The 24,754-nt window shown below is 36.1% G+C and overlaps 1 long non-coding RNA gene across 2 annotated transcripts in view; it reads right to left on the bottom strand.

Moving 5' to 3' along the window:
* The window catches only part of LOC120618095 (uncharacterized), a 45,771-nt gene that overhangs the window by 7,704 nt on the left and 13,313 nt on the right, over positions 1-24,754 (bottom strand). The window contains exon 4 of one of the 2 annotated variants that reach the window (XR_005657141.1): positions 8,451-8,614. The exons of the other annotated variant lie outside the window; for it this stretch is intronic. This is a non-coding gene — a long non-coding RNA (uncharacterized LOC120618095). The remainder of the gene's footprint in view (positions 1-8,450; positions 8,615-24,754) is intronic. 2 annotated transcript variants of the gene reach the window in all.

The following is a 24,754-nucleotide window of genomic DNA, read 5'->3' as shown; positions in this document are numbered from 1 at the left end:
TTTAGAATTTTCACACTCCTTTGTGGTCCATACTAGAATACAGCAGCATAGGACCTGGCCCCTGGCTCCCACACCCAGGCTGTGGCTGTGGCTTGCACTTAATCTCTTTCCATCCTCAGTAACATCTCACACTATATATGTGCCCTGTATATATGTGTGTTCAATACTGAAATTTTTACATAAGCATAAAAAATACTTATAATTCCATCATCCATAAAGATGTATATACAAAAATATTTAAGTTTGTTTCTCATCGCGCAAACTTGGAAACAAATATATATCAATGGGAAGTTAGATAAATGAAGTATGTTACAGCCTCCAATGGAATACTATGTTATGATTTTAAATGTATATTTGAAATAAAAATATTCACATTATATATTAAATTAAAATTTTGGCTAGATATAATATGCATACTATGATCCCATGCTTGTAAAATGTATATTTAACATTAAAAATTGTCATATGGTTAAATTAAAAAGCTGCTTAACTATAGTATCTACAATGTGATTCCATGGCTGTGTTATGGTATAGTGTAAAGACACAGGTTTTGCGATTCATCACATCCTTGGTTCCTCCATTTAACTATGTAGGATTCTCTAAGTCCCAGTTTATTCACCTGTAAAATGAAGATAATCATATTTACATAAAGAATTTTGTGAATATTTAAGGAATTGATATATGTAGACTTCCTAGCATAGTATCTGGAACATCAATAAATAATAATGTTATTGTATGTGGATTATATTTCATGTATGATTGGTTATCTCTCTCTCTCTCTCTCTTTCTCTCTCTCACACACACACACTTCACAATATGGACCAAGAGCTTAACAAAGAGTGTTATCTCTGGGCAGTAAGATCTTGAGGTTATTTTGACTTTTTTGTTTCTTTTTACTTCACTATATTTTTTATTTTTTATGATAAATTATTTTAGTTATTTCCAAAAGATATTTTTAAATAAAGTAAAAGTCATTATACACAAAGACTATTATGATTATTTAGATGTGAGGTCATGAATGTTTGAACTAGGGCTGTGGCAATGGGAATGGAAAATAGGGCAAAATGTAAAAGACACATTGCTTAGAAGTAAGTGAGTGTGAAAGGAAGGAACAAAGATGATTCCAAGAATAGTGGAAAAATTGAGTTAAGAAAATGGAGACTGATTTGAGAGTGATGACAATACTAGATTTGGTTATGAATACAGTATATTGGTTTGATTGGACAACAGAGAACCAAGAGAAAATGTTTGATGGTTTGTCTAAGCATTAGAGGTGGTTCACACTAGAGATATAGACTCACAAATTTACCAAAATATAATACATATACATGTGAATACTCATAGTAGAGATATAAGAGAGAACAGAAAAAGAGGAAGAAAATCTGCACCAAGAGCCCAAATTTTGAACCCAAGACCATTTATAGAAAGTCCCTAAATCAATGAAGGATGAAGAAAGAGTAATTAGAGCAGTAATTCACAATGGTAACCCATAATGAGGGGAAAATGTTCTGTGCTCAAATAATGGAATGGGTTAAAAATTTAACGCTTTCCCTGGCATTACTTTGTTTACATTCTTCTACTCAACTAAGTACTTTGGAAGGAGTAGGGAACATTAACTTGCCTGTTAGTAATACATATCTGAGTCTCTTCAGATAAATATTCTTCCAGGCTTTTATTTCCTCTCCCTATCCTTTCTTATTTTGGCATCCAGGTATTAACAGTGGGGTTTACATGAAGGCTGAGACAATTAAACATATCTCTTGCCAAGTCTGTTTTCAGTGATATCATGTTGGTAATTTGAAATTAGGCATGGCGTATTTACACCACAGAAGAATTTGTCATATGCTGTAAGTCAGAATTTCTTTTCAAAAGAGCTGGTTAAACATTTATCAGCATAGTACTCTTTACATTCCTTATGACAATAGACAACAGAAGGTTCTTTTATTGTCTTCTGGGTCTTTTGATCTCAGAGATAATATCTCTTGTCTGCGTGGGTACTAGTCAGCTTGTTAATAGCCACCGAAGTTGTCTATAGCTGGTCAACACAAGACCTGGTGTCATGACTTAGTACCCAGGGATGTTCCCTTGTGGATCATCCTCACCTCACTCCAATTAGTAGTAAAGATAACTCTGAAACCCCACTATGCCCTCAATTGGAACTCTTACTGGCCAGTCTCCTCCCTTGGCCTCTGAAATGGATCATCTTGTGCAGGGGTCTGCCTCACTCACCTTCAGCAGTAGGCCTATTGGCTCTCTAGTCAGCTATTTTTCTCTTCTCTCATAGGTCTTATAAAAACTCCTTGGACATTTATATGCCATTTGGAAACTAAAAGAGTTTCAAAACTGCTAACTTAGACTCAATGTCTGCCCAAACACTCCACGCTACCATTTTTACTCTAATGCTACCTCTCCAGTTGGTACAGTTAGTATAATGATAATTCTCCCCTAGTTCTAACCCAGAAATAATGTGCAAGACCCTCTGCATTGACTTTTCCTCACCCGAGATCTAGCTAGCAATGCTCTGCCACAAGATCTTGGCTTAAAGATGAAGCCATTGCACACATACTCGGACATTTGTTCCTCTTCCCTTCACCCTCTCCTCTCCTCTCCTCTCCTCTCCTCTCCTCTCTCTCTGCCCTCTCAATCCAGGAAGCTCAGGCTTTCTTCCCTAAGGCAAAGGCTGTCGTACATCATCTCTTTATACATCTCTAACTATGGCATATAGTAATCTCAACTTCAAAGAATGGCTGCCACTCAAGACTATTCCTGCTTAGGGGCCACAAATCAAATTTTATATGACAGTAAGCGCAATGCCTTTATCATTGTAGTTTGTACTCTACCCTTCCCCTGAAGCACTGAAACTCATTGCTTCAAAAGGTGGGGACCCCGGAGCAATGATGTTTAAAGGTATGGAAAAACATCTGGGAATACTTTTTAATATAGTCCCGTTACATAAGTTTTGGAAATGAGCTACCATTCATTCACAAAGTGCATCAGATTTCTTTAACATACAAAATTTTTAAGGTGTTTAATAGGCTCACGTGCATTGTGAATTTTCAAGACAGGGCTATACAGTATGTAGCTTCTCCCAAACTTACTTTCTTAAAAATCACCTTGTGGAACTAATTTTCTATGGAGCAAATTTTTGGAGACAGTGAGTTACTCAGGAGAACCAAAATAATAAATTATCAGAAAAAGAATAGGGTAGAATTTTCTAGAGAGAAAGAATACCTTGTTCTTGGTGGTCTTTATTTGTCTCTTCCTTTGTCTCAAAAACCAGAATTATTTCTGTTAGAAAAGGTAAACTGGCATTGATTTGAGAGACTCTCCAAGCATGTATATGTGCTACTTATTACAATGTTAAAGGCTTTTAGTAGCTCCATTATTGTTTTTTCTGCCATAAGGCTTTAACAATTTAGTAAGTTATCCCTTAGAGAATAAATAGTAACTGCACAGATTGAATATGTTAATGAAACTTTAAAAGTGCTTAGTTTAATCCTATTGAGCAATTTATGCAATGGGAAAATCTGAAAGAAGGCAGCTCTGTAAGGGATTAGACTAAAGTCCCTATTATCTGCTTTATGGATTACCTTCCTGGAGCCAGAGTCACTACTTTGCATTCATCTTTTCTGACTTTTTCACCTGCTATTCTTACTGGCATCCACAATCGAGTAGGTATTAGAAGGCAGGAGAGGTGGAGGGGAAGGGAGGCATTAAGTTGCTATTATAACAGGCTTTAACTTTAAAACTGGAACTATTCTATTATCCTGCTGGCATTAAAATTAATCTACAGAACTCCTTAAAAAGTGCTCAAACATAGCAAACCTAGCGCAGCATACATTCACTGGTTTGATAATGAGGTCATAATATTCCCAAAGCTAAAGTTTGGGTTGAGCTTTCACTGAAACCCCAACTTTGCTGTCCTCTTGCGTCTCCTTTTTACTTCAAGAAGCATCAGAGCCAGAATTTTCCTTGGACCGCAGCTCTATTGTTCTCTCAGATGGACCTGACACACATAGTGCAGGGGCCTCGCACCCAGCCTGTACCACAGGGTTGCCATGGAGAGAGTATGCTGGCTTTCGGCCCAACCTCACCAAAGGAACATTTTGGGCAGATTTGTGCTGCTTTCCAGGGAAACCTTTTAGCATGCAAGACATTCCTTGCACAAAAATACTAATTTTTTTTTAAACAGTCTTTTGCTACTCTATTGCTAGGCATTTAAAAACATCAACAGAGTGTTAATAAGTGTGTAATTCTGATGCATCCATTAGCCAGCTTGGAAACACTGACTTTCACTGGTAGTTCAGCCACATGATTGTTATACAGATTGCACAAATATGGCATAATATGCATTACATATAACAAAATATTTGTAAATATATGAAGACTGTAAATGTTATAGATATATATTTAAATACTTGCCTACTTCCTTAGAGTTTACAAATACCTAGCTCAATTACATCATATTCTATAAAAAAAGAAGGAAGTTTGTCAACACAGAACATGCAGAGGACCTCGAGGTGTTACCAAACTCAAAATGCAACCCAGATAAGATATCCTATTTTATATAAACTAGCATTTTTCAAAAGAATGGATATATTATCATGACGAGAAAGTACAAATTTATTTAAAAGTGTTGCTGACATCGTAATAGTTTTGTGTCCATTATGTATTTTTCCAATAAAGATACTAAAACTGCAATTATTTTGTGGAGAATCCATGAAATGTTTTTACATAAGAAGGAGGTATCTTATGAAATGATGGGAGTAAAGGTGATTTTGATTTTCTTGTTTTCACTTGTCCTCATTTTCTAATTTTTCTAAAATAAGCATGAGATACTTTTGTTATAAGGAAAATACTTTTTTGCTTAAAAAAATTTGGAAGCCAGTGTGATAGGTACCAAGACGTAGGTAATGAAGCACATTAGGTACAAGGATGGTTTGGTTTGAAGGCATTCAGAGCAAACGGCCCAGCTTGAAAAAAAAAATTACCAGGATTTGGGGAGTAAGTAAGACTTGAGGGAACTATTTAAGGGAGGGAAAACCTTAGCAACTGGAAAAGTGAGAAGAAAGCATTTTTGGTAGATGAAGCATCGTGAACAATGGCAGGGCAGTCGGATTCTGCCCAGTAGGCCAAGGAATTGCTATGGAAATGGCAGCACACATATGTTTCTGTAGGAAGATGAGACACACTGACTGGGAATGACCAGGCTCAGAAGAGCTGGGAATGCTCACTGACACTGAACATAGCCTTTAGGAAATGAAGGTCTACTAGAGAGGCTTTTATCTAGACAGTGACATATGTACACATTAGAAGGTCAAAGGGATGATAAACTATAAGAAAAAGAGAGAGAGAAGCTTTAGTCAGGCTGGTGCTTCTCATAGGTAAGAGGTGAGGCAGACAGTAACCCACAGGACTAAAGTGCTTCATGAACAACTCAGAGGAAATTCCCAGTCGCCTTTGGGTTGACTTATACAGCTTCTTGTTCTGCTTAAGTACCTTCGCTGACTTTCTCCCAACTCCTCAATCCTCTCAAATTTTCAAGGTGTCTTGTCTCTCTCTACTCAGGCACTAAATTAATCACCATGGACCATCCCCCAGGACCCTCCCCTTTCTGGAACACCACCTCAGACATTTTTACCCATCTGAAGCACAGAATTCTAAGAGCTCCCTGAAGAATAGAACAAGCTGCCTGGAGAGCAGAAGCCAGGAAGGTGTTCCAAGCTGATGGTCCAGCCTGGAAAACAGATCAGAAGGGCAAGACGACATCACTGTGTCTCAGACAATAAACTTTGATCGGATATTCTGAAAAGTGGAGGAGGAGGTGGGGGTGGGTAAAAGATAGGCATAGGAAGAATGATTTAAAACCAGCGATTGCCATTAAACCACCAAAGAACAAAGTTAACTGATATGAATTTTACATCACCTCCTTTTTTATCTTTATTCTCTTATTCATTCATGCATTCAGAGTACATTTATTAAATATTGAATGTCACCCACAGAATACAAACTACTGGCTAGCCATGGGAATGGCTAATTAAGAAAATGCCTGGAAATAGTACTCTGAATGATTTTATTTGTTAATGCTATTCCTTTCTCTTAATGGCAGCTTTAATAAATCACACACATATTTGTGAAGTTCTCTCATGTATACCAAAAGATTGCATCTCTGTTGGAATGCATAAAAGCTATAATAAATAAACATTAAAAAATAAAATATGTCTCACACAGATCAATCACATATAGTGATAAAATTATGCACTGCTCCAGTTTGCAGTCCCATTCACATCACATTCTATGTGACAGAGTTAGGAAGTACACAGTCTGCAGGGTAAACAACGGAAAATTTTCTACAAGAGGAAGTTGGATATCTTGATGAACCACAAAGGATTCAAGGTAAAGTCAAAATAGAGGAGCAAAGTACTAGACACTATACTTCTTTATGAAAGAAAGTAAATCTTTATTTGCCTAAATGCCTTGCATATGGTAGGTCTTAAGATATTGGTTGAATAAACAAAAAAAACTATATACTAAATGCGTTTCATTACGTAAGCCCGAAGGAACTCAGGCGCAAGCAAGGGAAAGGAGATGAGATAACGCCAAACCGACCAAAATTAATTTCTGCTATTAGAAGAAATGGAGCTTGCAATGAAAAAATAAAGTTGAATTTCTTGCCCCCTGACATTTGGGACTAAGATTTAGTCACACATGTCATATCACTTTATAGTAACTCTGTGAGGAAAGGATAACATTATTACAACAGAAGAAAAAACTGAGGTTCAAGGATTCAGACGCAAAACTTCTGCACATTTGTTCTTCTAGCTATTGCATGTTTTTGTCCTATGCTAGTCATCTACTTCCTCCAGGAACCCAACTTTTAGGACATGGTTTTCTCTTGAGAATGTTTGATTTTCTCTCCCTGGCCTAGCCCAAGTTTTCAGTTTCACCCTCTGGATCTCTGGAAAAGTATTTTGTTTTGCTTTGTTTTGCTTTGGCTTGGCTGGGCTCCAAAGATTGCCCTGTCATAACTAAGAAGGCTCAGCTACAAACCATTTTGGAATGTGTCATGGCCCATATGGAAGGCAGAATACACCAGGAAATTGAGGGCTGGATATGCAATACACCTAATTACAGGATATGAAGAGGCGTGGTGAACTTGTCCTTGACTCTATCTACTATCCATATTCTTGGGGTTTCATTCTAGCAAGCAGATTACAGCAGCAGATATCTCTAGGCAGTGGGGCCGATTGAAGTAATACAGGCTGCAGTACCAGAGTTTAAGAGGTAAGTTTATTGGAACCAGGACCCTAGCCAGAACCAGCAGGTAGAAATATAGAGATTAGAGTCCAGCCATGAAAACAAGACAACTGCTCCAAGCTTAGCATCTTGCCAGGTTCTCAGACAAGGGAGTTGATGTTCAGGATAGCACTGCAGTCCAAAAAGGGACAAAGATACTCAGTAGGGGATAAAGTAGCCTGGACTATATCCACACACTGTTCTTGACACATAACACTGGTCTTTCAACAGCAGAATTCAAGTTCTAACATGAAAAAGAGTGGCCAAAACATACAGAAAATAGAAACATAGAGAAATACTATTGAGTAGATGGGGCTAAAAAGTGGAAAGAGTGTAAGAGCCAAATTCTCATTTGCCAAAACAGGAAATAATTAGACATAGTCAAAAAGTGATAAATCAAGAATTAGAATAATAAATAATTAGAAATACAGAGGTAAAACCAGAAGGAAAAAAAAAAAAAAAACAGAGTAATCTCTAGGTTACTCTAGGGAATGGAACTGAAAGATGGGGAGGTACATGGAGAGAAGCTCCTAGTTTTTATTATATGCCTTACAATAGTATTTTTTAATTGTGATAAAAGATACTTAACATAAAATTTACCACTTTTAAATGTACAATTCAGTGGCATCAAGTTTATTCACAGTATTGTGCAACTGTCACCATCATTCATTTCCAGAACTTTTTCATTGTTCCAAACAGAAGTTTTGTACCCATTAAATAATAACTCAGCCCCTAGTAACCTCTTTTCTACTTTCTGTATCTATGAATTTGCCTATTCTAGATGCCTCATATCAGTGGACTAATACAATAGTTGTTCCTTTGTGTCGCACTTATTTCACTTAGCATAATGTTTTCAAAGTTCATCTACATTGTCAGAATTTCATTCTTTTTTTATGACTAAATAATATTCCATTATATCTGTATATTTTGTTTATTCATTTGCTAATGGACATTTGGATTCTTTCCACCTTTTGGCTACCGGGAATAACGCTGGTGTACAAGTATCTGTTTGAGTCTCTGTTTTCAATATTTTTTAAACATATGTCTAAGCATTACTTCATTTAAATTTTTTTTCAAAGAATAGTAAAGAAAAGGAGGAAGAGACTAAGGAATAAAGAAATTAAATAATAAAGAAAGAAAGAAATGGGCTGAACCTTTAAGTGGAAGACCCAGATTATGAGGTCAGAATGTGACAGTGTGTTGAGGACAGGTGGCAATGGTGATCCACATTCCTTATAGCCAGAGTCCCTTAACTACATCCAAAGTTGCTTACACCAAGAGTGAGATAGGCTACCTTGGTTCTGAATCCATACAGTACCTGTAGGAATAGAGACGAATTATTTAACCTCCATCATACTCACTGTCCTCATCTGGTAAAATGCTTGAATTTTTTTTTTTTTTTTTTTGCCAAGCCTGCATTCGGCCCTCTCTGATATTTATTACTTGTAATATCAACAGATATTATGAAACGATGTGCTTTTACTATGGCTAGGTTCCAAAGATTATAAAATGAATAAGTAGAGGTATGACAACTGATTTTTGATCATATCATAGACATTTAGGATATTATGAGAATCTGGAACATGCTTGGTTTTTTGCAGAAAGAAGTTCACCTATTGAGTTGTCACTGCAACCACCGTGTGAGTGTGTATGTTCAGCTTCCTGCTGGGCACTACTGACACAACTCTCGCAAAATAGAGTGCTCACTCACACTGCCTCCCTGCAGATCAGTGAGATAGACATTCAGCTCTACCAACCACCCTGTTGTCTTCTCTCCGGTGACAGTGTGACACTGATTTGCGTGACTCCTTGCTTCAAAGTAAGCTCAGCTCCTTGTTGGGCACCGCTGCCACTAGGGAAGGGGAAAGTGGGGAGCTGGTTCACACTGCTTTGTTGTCGCAGGGTTGAGGTGGAAGCTCAGCTCTCCACTCGCTCACTCAGGAGGGGGATTGATGTTAGGGCAAGTAGAATACTGTTAGCTCTACCTCATTGTCTCATTGCTGTCATGACAGTGGAGGCTCAATCCTTCACTATACCCCACTGACACTACCCTGGCAGAGGAACTAGAGGGAGGGTGGGCTGGACGTCAGCTCCCTCCTTTGCCTCACTAAAACCTGGGGATAGTCAGAAGCAGTCATTCCATTGGTATCAGCCATTAAGTACAGTATTTTGAATATCACTGATTTTACCAGGATATTATTTAGAAAAACATCAGAGAAAAAACATTTGATCAGAGTGTTGAAAGATCAATGTCATTAGCCAGATGGGAGGAAAGTCTGGGAGAATACTCTCCAAGAAGAGCAGTTAAACACAAGGTCTAGCAATACAGCTCACCAAAAAAGGAGGCTGGAGGTAAGGGCCAAGGGTCCATCATGAACTACCTCCTTTGTCAAGAATTAAATATTTTTCTAGAAAGTGCAGGGAAGCCTCAGAAGTCTTTGACTGCAAGTTATGGAATGTCTGATGAAAGAGGCAGCCAACTAAGGACTGCAGCAGGAATTCAGATGAGAGATAGAGAAACTCCTATTACTGTCAGAGAAATAGCTATAAAGGCAGCAGTCAGAGGTCCTCTGAAAAGAGTACACTGGTCTGGAAATTGCAAGTCGTTTTTGGTGTTGGTCAGTGGTGAAGTGGGAGATACATTGCTGAAGGCTGAAAAATAAATGTCTCAAAGCCCTTATCATGCATTCAGCTCTTCTAGTCTTTCAAGAATTCTGGGAGTAGCTTACATGTTTCCTAGTAATCTTTAGCTCTGAATACCTTCATGGGTTGGATTAGTTCAATTTATAAATCTTTTCACTGTTCTGTGAAAAGACTTATAAATTGAACCAAACTTTCAGTTTGGTTCACACTGAACCAAACTTATAGTTCTCAATAAAATCTTGCTTACCCACTGCAAGACAGTACCAAAGCTCTCTTGAGATTATGAGCTTCCTTCTGTGGTAAACAATAAACTCAGCTTTGTGTCATCAACAGGTTGTGTTTGTGATGTTTGCGGACCCAGAATTTGACCGCACTTATCCAGCCATAGAACTCAGGCCTTTTTCTTTGTTTACATGCACATATCACTAATGTGTGACATTTCCAAAGATAGCTAACATTTCTCTGTTTGTATTTTATGTCATAATGCTGCCCAGACCTCATCAACCTCAAAAGCCTTTGATTTCACACTTATCCTAGACTCATGTAGACAAACTTCTCTCATACTCAATTTGATTACCAAAAGCAAAGCAATGACCTCTCCAACTGCTCCCTGCCACCGCAACCACTGTCACCTGTCTCAGGGTCTACCTTTGCAAATCCAGGGGCCTTTTAAATAAGAGCCCTGCCAAAAAACTGACCTCAATCTGTCAAGGGTCTTAAAATTTCTGTCCTAAGCTTCCTTACCAAATTCACTAAAGGTCCTTAAGCAGAAGTGGCTACAAGTCTTTTTAGGTTTTAAATTATGAATTTGATATTGTTTCTGTTATACTAACCATTATAATTGCTCTAATGGATATGTATATAAGCTCAAAGAAGCATAAAAGAAGTTATGCAAGTAAGTAGGCCTGTGTGAGCCTGGAAAAGCTTCCAGAGGAGCTGAGATCTAAAAGGTGAATTAGCCATTTGTGTCAGAAGCAACAGCAGTCAAGGCATTAGAGGTTGAAATAATAATAACCATCTCTTATATTTATTGAGCACTCCAAATATCAGCCCTGTTCTAAGCATTTTCATTGAGTTAAAACTATTTAATCCTCTCAACCACGATAGGAGGTCCATACTGTTTTATCATCCTCATTTAATAAATGGTGAAATAGGGGCAAAAGATATTTTGCAACTAACTCAAGGTCACATGTAATTTTTAGAGTCCAGGATTTAAACCCAGTCAACAAGAGTCCACTGAGTCACAACACAATTTTTCTTCCTACTGAAAAAACAAGATGAAGTTAAAAAAAGGGGGAGGGGAGGGAGGGATTGCTAAGGAGTTGGAGCATCAGGCACAGAGAAAAATAAAGGAGGAAGATGAAGCTGTATAGATTTATCTTCCATCTTTGGGGTTTTGTCATTTATAGGCATCTTCACTTTGTCCTTATGATTCTTCTGAATTGTTTTAGAAAAAGAAAAGAGCACAGTTCAGAATCCTTACTTACTGCTAGCATGGAGAAAGGGTTCCTGCCACAAGTTGAGGCTCAGGCTCATATGATGGTGTAGGAGAATGATTACTGGACCAGGAGCTAGAAGACTCAGTGCTGACACACAGAGCAAGCTCTGACTTTGGGAGAATCACTTAACTCTCAGCCCTGTTTCCTCACCAAAAAAAAAAGGATTTATAAAACTATAGTTTTAACTCCAATGGCTAAAAGTCTTTTTTAAAGAGAGCATTTACTGGGCTATTGCTAGCAAGCAAAAGGAGACCAAATCCTGGGGTATGAAGTCAAAACCACTACCAGCGGCGCCAGGTGGAAAAAGGAAATATCAGCTGTCCTGGAGTTGGTGAAGTTTTTTTATAAATCAAGTTGGATGGGGGAGGGGTGGCGGGAATGGAAGTGTTTTGAAAGAATTTGCATTGGCTATAGATAAAAGGGTAGAAGAAGGTAGAGCAGGACTAGTTCTGGGATAGGTGCAGAGTCTTTGAGGAAGAAATGCTTGCTGCTTTGGGTTGGTGGTGGGCAATAGTCTAGAATGTTCATGTGTACACAAGAAGCAGAGTCTCCTGGGGTTTGATGGCCTGGGAGTTAATTCAAAGTTCCGGCACATACTCAGGAATGTGAGCGGTCTTTTTAGCTGGCCCCCAGCTATTAACAACCTAACTGCTCTTTCTTTCACTCTCTGTCCCACTGTACTTTAATTTAGAACATCTCAGAATTTTTTCTTGTCAGATTGGAACTCAGTGGTTTCTGAAATTGCATCAAGTTCCATGTCCCTATTGTCTCCTGCTGGCTTGCACTTGGACCTGCTGCCAGCTGGGTTTCTCATGTTTGTTCTTTCTTCCTCCTTCTCTCCTTCTGCTTTACCCCATCTGCTACCTCCCACTGTTCTGGCACCATCTGTTATTTTCATATGTCCTGATAGCTCAAGAATGTGTTTTACATGGGAAGTTTCTCCTATATGGGATTATGCTCCTTGTAGGAAAGACACTTTATTAACAAAAAATGTGTAATTGTATTCTTTGATAATGGTTATTTTTTCCTTTAATCTCATTTTTTCTTCTTTATAGTATTTATGGTATTAGAAATATATGTATTTATTACAGAAAGTCATAAAAATTTGCATATATCTTTCTAGACTCATATACATTATTAACTACCTTTTATTTCAAATCCCTATTTCTGAGAAATTTGCTAAAACTCCTACATTAATTGTAAAGATTGTTGCTTCTGTGAAATTAAAAGAGCTAGAAAGAGAGAGCAAACAAATAGGTAGAAGAAATGCGTAAAATAGTGAATAAAATTGTTTCCGAAGAGAACTGATCAAATTTTAGTCTTAGAAATTCATGCCTCAATTTATTCTATATTCATTTTAGTCCTGCAAAAGTTAAAACTCTATAATAATTATGCATGAGTACTCTATCTAGGGGTCCCCAGTCCCCGGGGCCTCAGACCACTAAGGGTCCATGGCCTGTTAGGATCAGGGCTGCACAGCAGGAGGCAAGCAAGCAAAGCCTCATCTGTATCTGCAGTCATTCTCCAGAGCTATCATCACCACCTCAGCTCCACCTCAGATCTTCAGGCATTAGATTCTCATAGAAGCACTGGTCCCTGGTGCCAAAAAGGTTGGGGACCACTGGATAGGGCCTATACCACTTCTAAGAAACACACAGCATGGTGTAGATACAATCCCATTTCCTTTCATCAAAACAGCAAGTGCTGTTTTCCCCACTTTAGAGGTATGTTACTAAGCTAAAAGTCACCAAAATTGTTAATGCCTTAAACTTTTATGCAATTTGGGATTAGAATGAGACAAAAATTCTATTCTCTCTATTGTTATTTCCCTATTGTTAACATAACAGTGAGTCTACATTATCTCTCTTTTGAGAAAAATAAATTCATCAGAACTGCAGGACAAAGAACAGATCATAAAAACATTCCAATTTCATTCCTGTCTCTTGGAATACAAGCAAGCTATGAATGTAAATGTTGGTAAAACATTCCTAGGTCCTTAGATGAGAGGTGTTAAATAAACACGTTTTTAGCTGAGCCTGAAAAATGTGTTTACTTACAAACTTTCTATACAATTCTGACTGCTTTCCAGGAAGCAGGCTCCCTTCATCACCACAGGGCTTTCTCCAGAGCCTGCCTGCTCTTGTTTTTCGGCTCCCTTGACATGTGACCCACTCTTTGAGAAGACTGTTTGTTTATGCTGAGATGCATCATCAATTTTCCCACTGTAAATGCTGCCTCTGCTCTCATGTGAATCAGAGATTGTTGAACTACTCCTGACCTACAAGTCTACACGTTGCCCCCTCCCCAATATTTCCTTCATTAGAGCTTTTGCTCTTTTTTTTTTACTTCCTGTCTTGCCTTCTTCCCCTGTGCTTGCTATTTTTTTTAGTCCTAAACTTCTTTACCTCTCTGTGTCTGTTTTATCCAACTTTAATCATTATATCAAGAGACCACCCCTTTTCTCATTGTTAAAAGAAGCAAAAATGAAGTCTCTCCAGATTCCTATACTTGTCTTATCTCCCAGGCCTCTCCTCACCTCCCAAACAAAAAGAAAAAACAAATGTATAAAGCTCCTCCAGGGCAGAAACAATGAATAGGCCTTATTCAGTTTTACATCCAGGAAGCTCTTAGCACAGTGACTGCTAGTAGTAACTTATGTTTAATTAGCTCTTGGATTGAATTGGGAAGCATTGGCTTGGCCAAATAATAAAGTTCACAATAAACATCACAGTATAGATTATAATCTGGTCTCTGTAGTTATACTCTTTCCTTAGTTATAACCGTCACTAGCACGAAACGTGCCATTTTCTGGGCTCTGTTGTTGAAAATAAACTTTTATACACTAAGAGATGAAACAATTTAATGTTCATTCAGGGAGTGAAAATTATCTACCAGTTAGATACTCACAATTTCGCATTAAAAAACATAAAATCACCACATATCCACAATATTAAGACATACTTTTCTTTCACAATTTAGCATTTCTAAAATTGTGATAAATTTTATAATTGATGCATACATATAATATGGTAGTACCGATTTTCCTTCTCAAGCATTAATGGTGTTTCTTACAATCAATAAAGTTCTAGAATCAACAAACCCAGTGTAAAATTTAGATTTCAGTCTTCAAATGGTATTTTTGAAAGAATGCTATTTTTTTCATTTTTCACTCTACCCAGTGAATATTGATCTCAGCAGTGAGATCATTCATTTCAGTCCTTGATTAATTTACCCTAAAGTATGGAATTAAATATTACTGCATCATAAAATAACCAATGACATATCTTTCGTTTAGTGCCAACAGTTGTTTTCTGCATTTTCTAATTTTCTGAAGTGTATTGTGAACTGATATGTATTGTTAGGGCACTCGCCAAGTTGAGCTCCTTCCAAAGCTACATTTAACATTTTATTTAATTTAGGAGTTGAGCAAATGCCAGCAGCTTCAGGCTGTGACTACCTGTAACACTGAAACTAATTTAGCTAGAATCAATATTTTTTGCTTTTCACTTCCCAGAAAATTATCAAAATTACGGGGATTCTAGAATTAGGTATTAAGATCCTGTTTTAGCCTTTTCCTGATATGAAATAGGTATCATGGTGCCCAGAATATTAAATTTTAAAAAAGTATAAATGTGTTTTAAAGATTTTTTCTTTTGTATTTATTTAGAAAGGTGTGTATTAAAAGACACATTATCCTACTGGATAAGGAAATACACAGATCATTAAGAAAATTTGTATACTTTTTAAAAGAAAAGAATGAGAGACATGACAAGTAACTCACCAAAGAAATATAAATGGCAATACATATAGATAAAGAAAAGTAAAATATCACTATTAATTAAAAGCCAATTACCACAGCTACCATTTTTCATTCATTGGTCATTTTTCAATAATTTTTATTTTTAATAGCTTTATTGAGATAAAGGTCGCCATTTTAAAGTGTACAGTTCAATGATTTTAGTACATTCACAGAGTTGTGCAAACATCACCACTGTCTAATTTTAGTACATTTTCATTGTCCTGTAAAGAAACCATACATCCATTAGCAGTCACTCTCCATTTCTCATTCTCCCTAGCCCCAGGCAATCACTAATCTACTTTCTGTCTCCATAGATTCGCCTATTTTGGACGTTTCATATAAATGAAATCATATAACATGTAGCATTTCGTGGCACTCTGTTCACTAAGCATAGTATTTTCAAGGTTCATTCATGTTGTAGCATGTATCAATACTTTATTCTTTTAAGTTTCAACAGTGTTTTGGTGAAATTAACCTCACCAAAATTATTATTGAGACAATATATTGATTTTTTTTTTAAGTTTATTCTGGGGGACAATTTGGCAATCCATTTTTAAAAACTTTTAAAAAATACAACTTTCCACCCAGGAATTCCACTTTCAGGAAATTACTCCAAAGAAACAATAATGGATATGCTCACAGACATGCCTGCAGGGATGTTGTTTGCAGTGCAGTACTTGATAAGGAAATACTTGAAGCAACGTGATGCTCAGCAATAATGGGTATGTTCCATAGATCATGATGTGGCAATAGCATGAATACTCTTTAGCCATTTGAAACGATTTGGGGGACCGTGCTGTAGGAACTTGCATAAGTGCCCTGGAGCTCTGCTGTTGCCATCTTGTGGACTGCAGTCCCTTTTTAATTAAATCAGTTTTATTATTCTTTTTTCCAAATTTAATGTAAAAACTGACCACCTAAGAGTTAAAGGTTATGCTGCTTTAAAAAATTAGAATCATCTAAAAAAATAGATGAATATTTTAAATTATAGGAAGACTAATGCATGCATGTATATAAAGGTATATGAATATATGTACATTTTTACTTTTTGCTTCTCTCTGTTTTCTGTAACATTTATAACTAGTTATATGATAAGAAAAAAATCCAACTTTTTCTTAAGTCTGTAATTCAAACATATAGCACACTATACTTCTTCTTTTAAAAAAAGGACAAGTCTTTTGCCCGCTATGAAAAAGATTCTTAATTTGTTGAAACTAAGCTACAGCATCACTTCTATTTTGAATCAGCTGGCTATACTTCAGATTTCTCTGTCATGTTCTGGCTAATCATAAAGTTTTATTCAGTGGGGTTCATAGGTAAAAGAAGTTTTACCCAGTATTCCATTAATCAGTTCGTATACACATTCTAAAGAGAACTTTGGTCCACAGAACCCAGGACTTGACATTGCCAAAGTTTTTTAAATCTCTTTAAAAGGACAGGAAGTTAAACCAGATTCCAAAACCATGCATTATTTTGAAACAATGCCAATTCAGGGAACTCCTAGTGTATGCAGATAGCCAGACTACCCTCTGTGTCTAGAAAAACGTGGTACACCTATTTTTTTTCAGTAATGAAATATTTATTCAATCACCTGGATCTTACCAAGTACCTTGATGTTAGATACTCGAACTCCAGATGTACCTCTTTTTCCTATTATAAATTATAGGTATATGAGCAAACTTTTACTATTCATCTTCAGTACAACATATACTAAAAAATGAACTCTCCATTTCTTCAACTCAGGTAATATGTGTCATTAATTAAATTGCGAGTTAATGAGAGCTACTGCAAACGAATTCTAAAGCAGTAAAATGTCATTGAAAAGAAAATCGCAGAGCTAAAATGGAGTCACTTGTGCTAAAGCCCATGACACTAATCTTAGACTTAATATCTGACATGATTACAGTTTCAGACTTCTCTAGAAATGTAATCTTAATCAAACTGTCTGGAATTTTCGGGTCCGTACCGGTAAGGTAATTTGTCACGTGGACCCTCTCTATCCCTCAAAGGAATTATATCTTTTTAAATTGTAGATTCTTTAATGCAGTTCATAGCATATTTTATTTATTTGATAAGTCATCAAAAGCAAATACATAATTATATAGTCTATAAAAGATTGTATAAATGGAAAATTCAATAGCGGTCAAAAAATTGTTCATGAACTACATTTCATTCACATTTCCTTTCCTGAGATAATATAGAGATGATGGGAACTTAGCAGTTACTGGCAAATATCAAATACTCAACACTGATATTATTATTATTATTATTATTATTATTTTGACTATTATTAGACTGTATGAATGCTATGAGCCCAAAACTTTGTGCTGACACAAAGGGAGGCAATGAGTTTTGCTTCCATAGAACTTGCCATTTATCAAGGGAATAGCTATTTATCCAAAATTATGTAAAATCACCTAAATTTATCATGGTAGCAAGTCTTATGAAGGAAAGACAGTGCTATGAGAATACAAAGGAAGGGACTTAAGCTGTTTTGAGGATTGGGGAGTCCTCCTAGAGGAGATGATATCTGAGCCGAAATTAGAAGAAAGAGTAGGGGTCAGAAGACCAAAATGGTGAGAAAAAGGGCTCCCAGCAAAGAGAATAGTATGTTTGGGGCAGTGGAGATTAGTGAGACTAGATCAAAAACACAGAAGAAAAACAGATAGATTCAAGAAATATTTAGATAGTAAAATCCACAAGAGGAAGTCATGGATTGGATATGGAGGAAAAAAGAAAACAAGTTGTCAGACTCCTAAACCTGAAAGACACCACCAATAACCAAATTGTCAAGGTTAACATCATCAGAAATGAACTAATTGAGAAGGATCCAATATCACTTCTGTGACATTCTTATGCAACAAATGGTGCTGGGAAAACTGGTATTCACAAACATTAGAAAGAATTTGGACCCTTAACCATATCCCACATACCAAAAGAAAAAAAAAAAAAAGACTCAAGTGGATTAAAGAACTAAACATAAGGCCTAAAGCTATAAAACTCCTAGAAGAAAACATGAGGGAAGGCTTCAGGACATTGAATTTGGCAAAGATTTCTAAGCTATGACACCAAACGCATAGACAAAAGAAAAAATATACAAACTACATCAAACTTAACTTTTACACATCAAAAAAAAAAAAAAAGAATCAACAGAGTAAAAAGCCAACCTATGTAAGAGGAGAAAATATTTGCAAATCATATGTCTGATAAGGGTTAATATCCAGAATATATAAGGAACTCCTACAACTTAACAACAAAAAATCCCAAAATCCTGTTTTAAAATGAGCAAAGACTTGAATAACATAATTCTCCAAAGAAGATATACAAATGGTCAACAGATATATCAAAAAATGCTCAATATCACTAATTATAAGAAAAGCACAAATCAAAACCACAATGAAATATCACCTCACATCTATGAGGATGGCCACTATTAAAAGAACAGGAAATAAGTGTTGGTGAGGATATGAGAAATTGGAATACTTGTTTACTGTTGTTGGGAATGTAAAATGATGTAGCCAATATGGTATAAAGATGTATCAAGAAATTAAAAAAGGAATTATGATATAATCAGCAGCCCTAAACCTGGGAATATACCGAGAAGAATTTATAGCAGGATCTTGAAGACATATTTGCACATCCATACTCATTGCAGCATTATTCACAATACCCAAAAGGTGGAAGCAACCAAATGTCCATCAGTGAATAATTGGATAAAGAAAATGTGGTATTTATATACAATGGAATATTATGACGTCTCAGAAAAAGAAGGAAATCCTGTCACATGCTACAGCATAGATGAACCTCTAGGACATTATGCTAAGCGAAATAAGCCAGTCATAAAAGCACAAATGATTCCACTCATGTAAAGTACTTAAAGTAGTCAAACAGAAACAAAAAATAGAAAGGTGATTGCCACATGCTAGAGTGGGAAAAAGAATTAGTGTTTAGAGGGTACAGAGATTCAGTTTTGCAAGATAAAAAAGTTCTAGGGCTCTGTTGCAGAACAATGGATATAGGCTTATACTACTGAACTGTACACTTAAAAATGGTTAAGATAATAAATTTTGTTTTATTTCATCACAATAAAAATAATAACTGATGTATAGTCTTCAAAAATATCAATGTTATGAAATACAAACAAAGACTCAGGAAGTAATCCTTATTAAAGGAGACTAAAGAGAAATGACAACTAAATACAATATATGATCTTGGATTTCCTTTTTATAGAGAATATTAGTAAGGCCTTAGCGGAAATCTGAATAAAGTCTGTGGATTAGATAATAATATTGTATCAATGGTCATTTTCTAATTTTGATAATGTACTTCTTAATGTAAAAGAATTTCCATGATATTAGGAAATAATGACAAGTATTCAAGGGTGAATCAGCATCCGATACACAACTTACTCTTGAAGGGTATAGAAAAAAATAAAAGTGTGTGCGTTTGTGTGCGCATGTGTGCAACGTGCACAGAAAAAGAGAGCAAATGTAGTAAACTGTTAGTATTTGGGGAATGAGAGTAATAGTTATTTGAGAATATTTTTGTAATATTTCTGATTTTTAGGTTTGCCCAACCAGATGTCATTCACTGAAGTGGGGCGTACTGTGTAAAGGGTTTCCACTCTGTCCCCCCCATTGCAATAACTTGTTCTGGGACTTTATATTCCCACCTTCAACTACCAATTTGGTGTGTTGGAGGACACTGGGCTTTCGTAAATAGGGAGGAAGACTCAAACAACCAATGTGTTTGCTCTTGGCAACACACAGTGTTTTCTGTGGAGACAGTGGTCTGCAGGCTTTGGTTGGCTTCCAGGTGGCTCACTGTTGCAGTTCATGAATAAGTTAGGCAGTGGCCTAGTCTTGTTCTCCATCTGATGCCCCACCACTCACCTAATTATAAGTAGAATAAATGAGATCTATTTGCCTGGACCTCATCTGAGGTCATACCCTATTCCCCTCCTTCGTTTCTCCCCCACCCTAGGCATCCTCTTCTACTTCTGCAGGGGATGGATATAGTGATGCCTCTAATCTTGGTCCAATTTTATTATATTTAAAACCTATATCCTGTTTCCTCCAATGCAAATCCTTATTCTTGATTTTTAAAAACCTATCTGAGATCAGAAGAGAATTATAGGTTACAGTTAAAATTGCGAGTAATGCTTTATAGATGATCATTGTAGCTATTGTTTTGGATGAGTTTGCCTAGGAAAAGAGCAGAGTGTGAAGACTAGAGGGCCTTGAGGATCTGCTAATATTCAACATATTAATATTTAATAACATTAAATTATAGGCATCATCTATATTAATATTTAAATTGCGGCTTCTTTAGGACATATATAGTCCCTTCCAACCTAGAGCTTCTATGATTTCATGAGTTACTTTCTGATTACCTGAAAATTACTTTCACCCTTGAGAAGAAAGAATTGATCAAACGAATGAACCATAGCAATCAGTTCAGCTGACTTAATGACTTATCCCAATTATTGTACCGTTGACAGTTGCTGTAAATCTCATTAAATCATGGCAAAGTACATTAGTGCCATGATAGTGACAAAATTAATAGCATTAATTGGGGGACAGGGGACAACTTCATTTTTTCTTATCACAAAAGGAAAATATTCTATTGGAAAAGAAATCAGAAAGGCAGACTATTATAAAGAAGAAAATAAAAATCACCCGCAATTCTACTACCAGAAATAATTTCTCAACATTATTAGCCATTACTTTTTAATGACTTATTTATTCTAAAGAAGTACTTATACTTCTATTTATAATAATGCGAAGGGATATATATATATATATATCCCTTCGCATTATTATAAATATATATGTATATATATATCCCTTCGCATTATTATAAATATTATATATATATATATGACATATATAGATATAATGTATAGATGTTTATTATGGTATCATCACAGTGAAAAACTGAAAACTACCCCAAATATAGGGGACTGGTGAAATAAATCATGTGCCATCCATGTAAAAGACTACAGTGTTATAAAAAGTGTGGGCATTTCCTTGAGCTAGCACTTCATCGCAATCAACTGCTAGGGATAACCCAATTAATTGTAATGGCATTTGGTGGTGCATGCCATAGATTACTAGTATTCCCTCTCTCATCAGCAATGAACTTAGCACTGCATTCAAGGCCAAGGACATGACTTAGCCAATCTCCAAATTTCTTCTTTGTGAGGTTTTTTGGGGAACATTTTTGGTACTAAGTACAAATCAGTCTGAGTTGAAGCAGGAAACCTAAAACCACAGTAGGTATTTTAACAGAAACTATTAATTTCTGTGTTGGAATTGATTAAATAGTTTTGGAGAATTGAAAACGTGAAAAGAGGACACTGAGGTAACATACAGCTAGCAATTTTAGGAACCCCTCCCCGTCACCTCAGTGGCAGGGGCTACAAAGAGAAAAGATTGAGGTAATTGGCACCTAAAGCTTGGAGGAGAGGCCAACAGAGGCAGGACTCAGATCTCTAAGAAGAGAGTGCTATCCAGCTGGTGATAGTAACTCAGGTGCTCAAAGGAGGAGGCTGTGAGGGCAGCATTGTTTCTTATTTTATAGGTTCTTGTGTGGGTTAAATGAGATTACACATGTGAAGCTCTTGGCTATTATTAGTGGTAGGAGGTGATGTAAGCCAGTAGTTAAGCACAGGAACCTTAAGTCAGACTGCCTGGGTTCAAATCTCATTTCTAAGAATTACTAGCTGTCATAAAAAGTCTCTTGTTATCATAATGATTATAAAATTTATCGGATTTCACTAAATCGTACTAGAATATCAAACTGGACTGTTTGTGATGAGTATAAATTCTCAACACAAACCTAAAATGTATTTTTTTCTATGTCACAAATTAGAAAACAGGTATAGTGAGGTCACGTAATTTTCCCAAGGCTACATAGCTCATAAGTGATAGGAATTGTATTGAATCCAGATCCTCCATAATATCATCTAACACAGTGGTCCCCAACCTTTTTGGCACCAGCGGCCAGTGCTCCTGTGAGAATCTAATGCCTGATGATCTGAGGTGGAACTAAAGCAGTGATGCTAACGCTGGAGAGCAGCTGCAAATAAAAATGAAGCTTCGCTCGCCTGCCTGCTGTTCACTTCCTGCTGTGCAGCCAGTTCCTAACAGGCCATAGACTGGTACTGGTCTACGGACTGGGAGTTGGGGACTTCTGATCTAACATATGATATATTTTTACTGTTTCTCTCTCCTGCCTACTAGAATATATGTCCCATGAGAACAACTATTTATTTATTTGTTAGTTTGTTCACTGCTTTCCCAGCCCTTTGAACAGAGCATGGCACATAATAGGCATTGAACGATTATTTTTTAAATGAATGTGAACCAAACACAGACTCCAAAAAGGAGCAACTGTACATATTATCTCACTTTATAGTGGCCACAATGTTGAGAAATTGTACAATAGGCATTATTTTACCTGCATTTGGTATATAAAACCATTTTAAAGAAGTGAAATTAATTTATTGTTACATACTTGGAGGACACTTGGCCTCTGAATTACCAGCCCATAGCTCTATTCTATACTTTTGGGACAGAAAGCCAAAAGAGAGAATTAGAGGAAGTCTGAAAAGAAGGAAGCTAGGTTCATGATAAATCTTTGTGAGATCAGCTTATTCTGTGGGCCAGAGTCTGAAGCCTTATAAGCTGACTGCTGTGGAAAATACTAAAGTGGGAATAATGAGGTATATCACTGCTATAGTTGCAGAGGACTGAAATGTCAGCATAGCTTTCTCGCTGGTCTGAATATTCTTAAAGACATAGTTTCAACTCTAAGTCAAAATTATTCAAATTTCCTATGGCTTGTTCCAGAAATCATGAGTGAAAACTTTATTTGAAAACCATGGGAACAAGATAAAAATGAGTTTACTTTAAGTTTCCCAGATAGCAACATGAATTATAATCACTAGTTAAATATTCAAAGACTTCAAAGCAGCATTTAGAGAAATTAGTGGTTAAGTACAACCTGGCCATTGTACTTGGCACTTCACAGGGTTTTGTAAATCTCAATTAATTAATGTTTATAGCTAGCGTGAGATCATTGGATAAATAGTAGATAATAATAATTAAGTATTATTACATAAAATGCATTATTATATTTATTCTCATGAAAATTGCTAAAATGAAAAAGAATGCCAAATGGCAAAACCCATAAAAATAATTTTAAGATGGGTATAGACTCTTTAGTCTGAGCACTGAAAGAGGCTATCTTTGTAAGAAGCCTCTTAATTATGTGGTTAAAAGCTTATATTCATTATGGAATTTTTCTAACTTATGGTCATTTTTTTTTCCTCAGTCAGATTTTATACATGAATTTGTTTCCCTAAAACTATGTACTTATAATTGCTCTTGGTTTGTTTATTTAATAAGATTGTCCATAATGTCTAACTCATTTTTCTTTACAATCGACATTGTAAGCCCGCTTCAGGGAATTGCAGTTTAGTTTTTGTTCTCTCAGCCCAACCTAATACTGGTGTTCTTGTCTGTTGTTTTCTTCATAAAACTTCTATCAATGACTTTCTCTATTTTCAGTTAACTTCTTTCTAAATTTCTTGAGGAAATGTCTTGATGCTTCTGAAGCTTGTTAGGAAACATTATGAAGCAAGAAAAGTTAATGATGAAATTATACAATAATCAATGTGTTAAATTTGAATATTTAAATATTTCTTGATCATTAGGCTCTAGACATTCTAGGATTTGGGGAAGAACAACCCACTGGATTACTTCTTACCTCTAGAAACAGAGATTACGAGTCAGATGCACACACTTGGTTTTTTGACCAAATACTGCTTGACCTCTGGCAGTTACTTTGGTGAACCTGGACTGTTCCTATGACCAGGACTGCATGCTGCCTTTTAACAAAAAAGCTGGTTCTGCCCTTTCCTCTGTGTCATTTTGACCCAAACTCTCTCTTCCACCCCACCCAGATATCCCAGAAAAATATTAATGGGAAAGTGCAATAGTATTTTTTAAAGCACATTGTACTATTTCTTAAAGAGTCCTCCCTCCCCCGCCAGAGGTATTTTTTTCAAATTTATTTTAAAAGGAAACCAACAGTAAAACTTGAAATTATAATTTTTTTAATAGAATATGTCCAATAAGTAGAAAAGTTACAGCAACATTTTTGTACATTTTGGTGTTCCTTTCTTACAATGTTGTTCTATATTTAAAATGACCTTTTGTTGTCTTTTCAACCACTTGCAAAATATTCCAGATTTCTTTCTAGGTCATAAAGTGAACCAATTACTCTTTTACTTTGTGATGGTAATTTTATGTGCCTATTTGTGAGTCTCTTTTAAAGAGAAGGAAGAATTTTTTTAAAGTGGTTAATGTGTTCTCTTATCTGAAGATCAACAAAAGGAACTAAATAGATTAGAAGATTTAGTTTAGCTACTCACTAGCTGTATGAATTTTGGCAAATCAATCTCTCTGAGCCTCTAAAATATGAAAAACAATACCTACCTTTCATAGGTTTC

The sequence above is a fragment of the Pteropus medius genome, unplaced genomic scaffold (genome assembly GCF_902729225.1).
Source record: "Pteropus medius unplaced genomic scaffold, Ma_sr-lr_union100, whole genome shotgun sequence".
NCBI classification, from domain to species: Eukaryota; Metazoa; Chordata; class Mammalia; order Chiroptera; family Pteropodidae; genus Pteropus; species Pteropus medius.
This window is presented reverse-complemented; position numbering and strand designations above follow the sequence as displayed.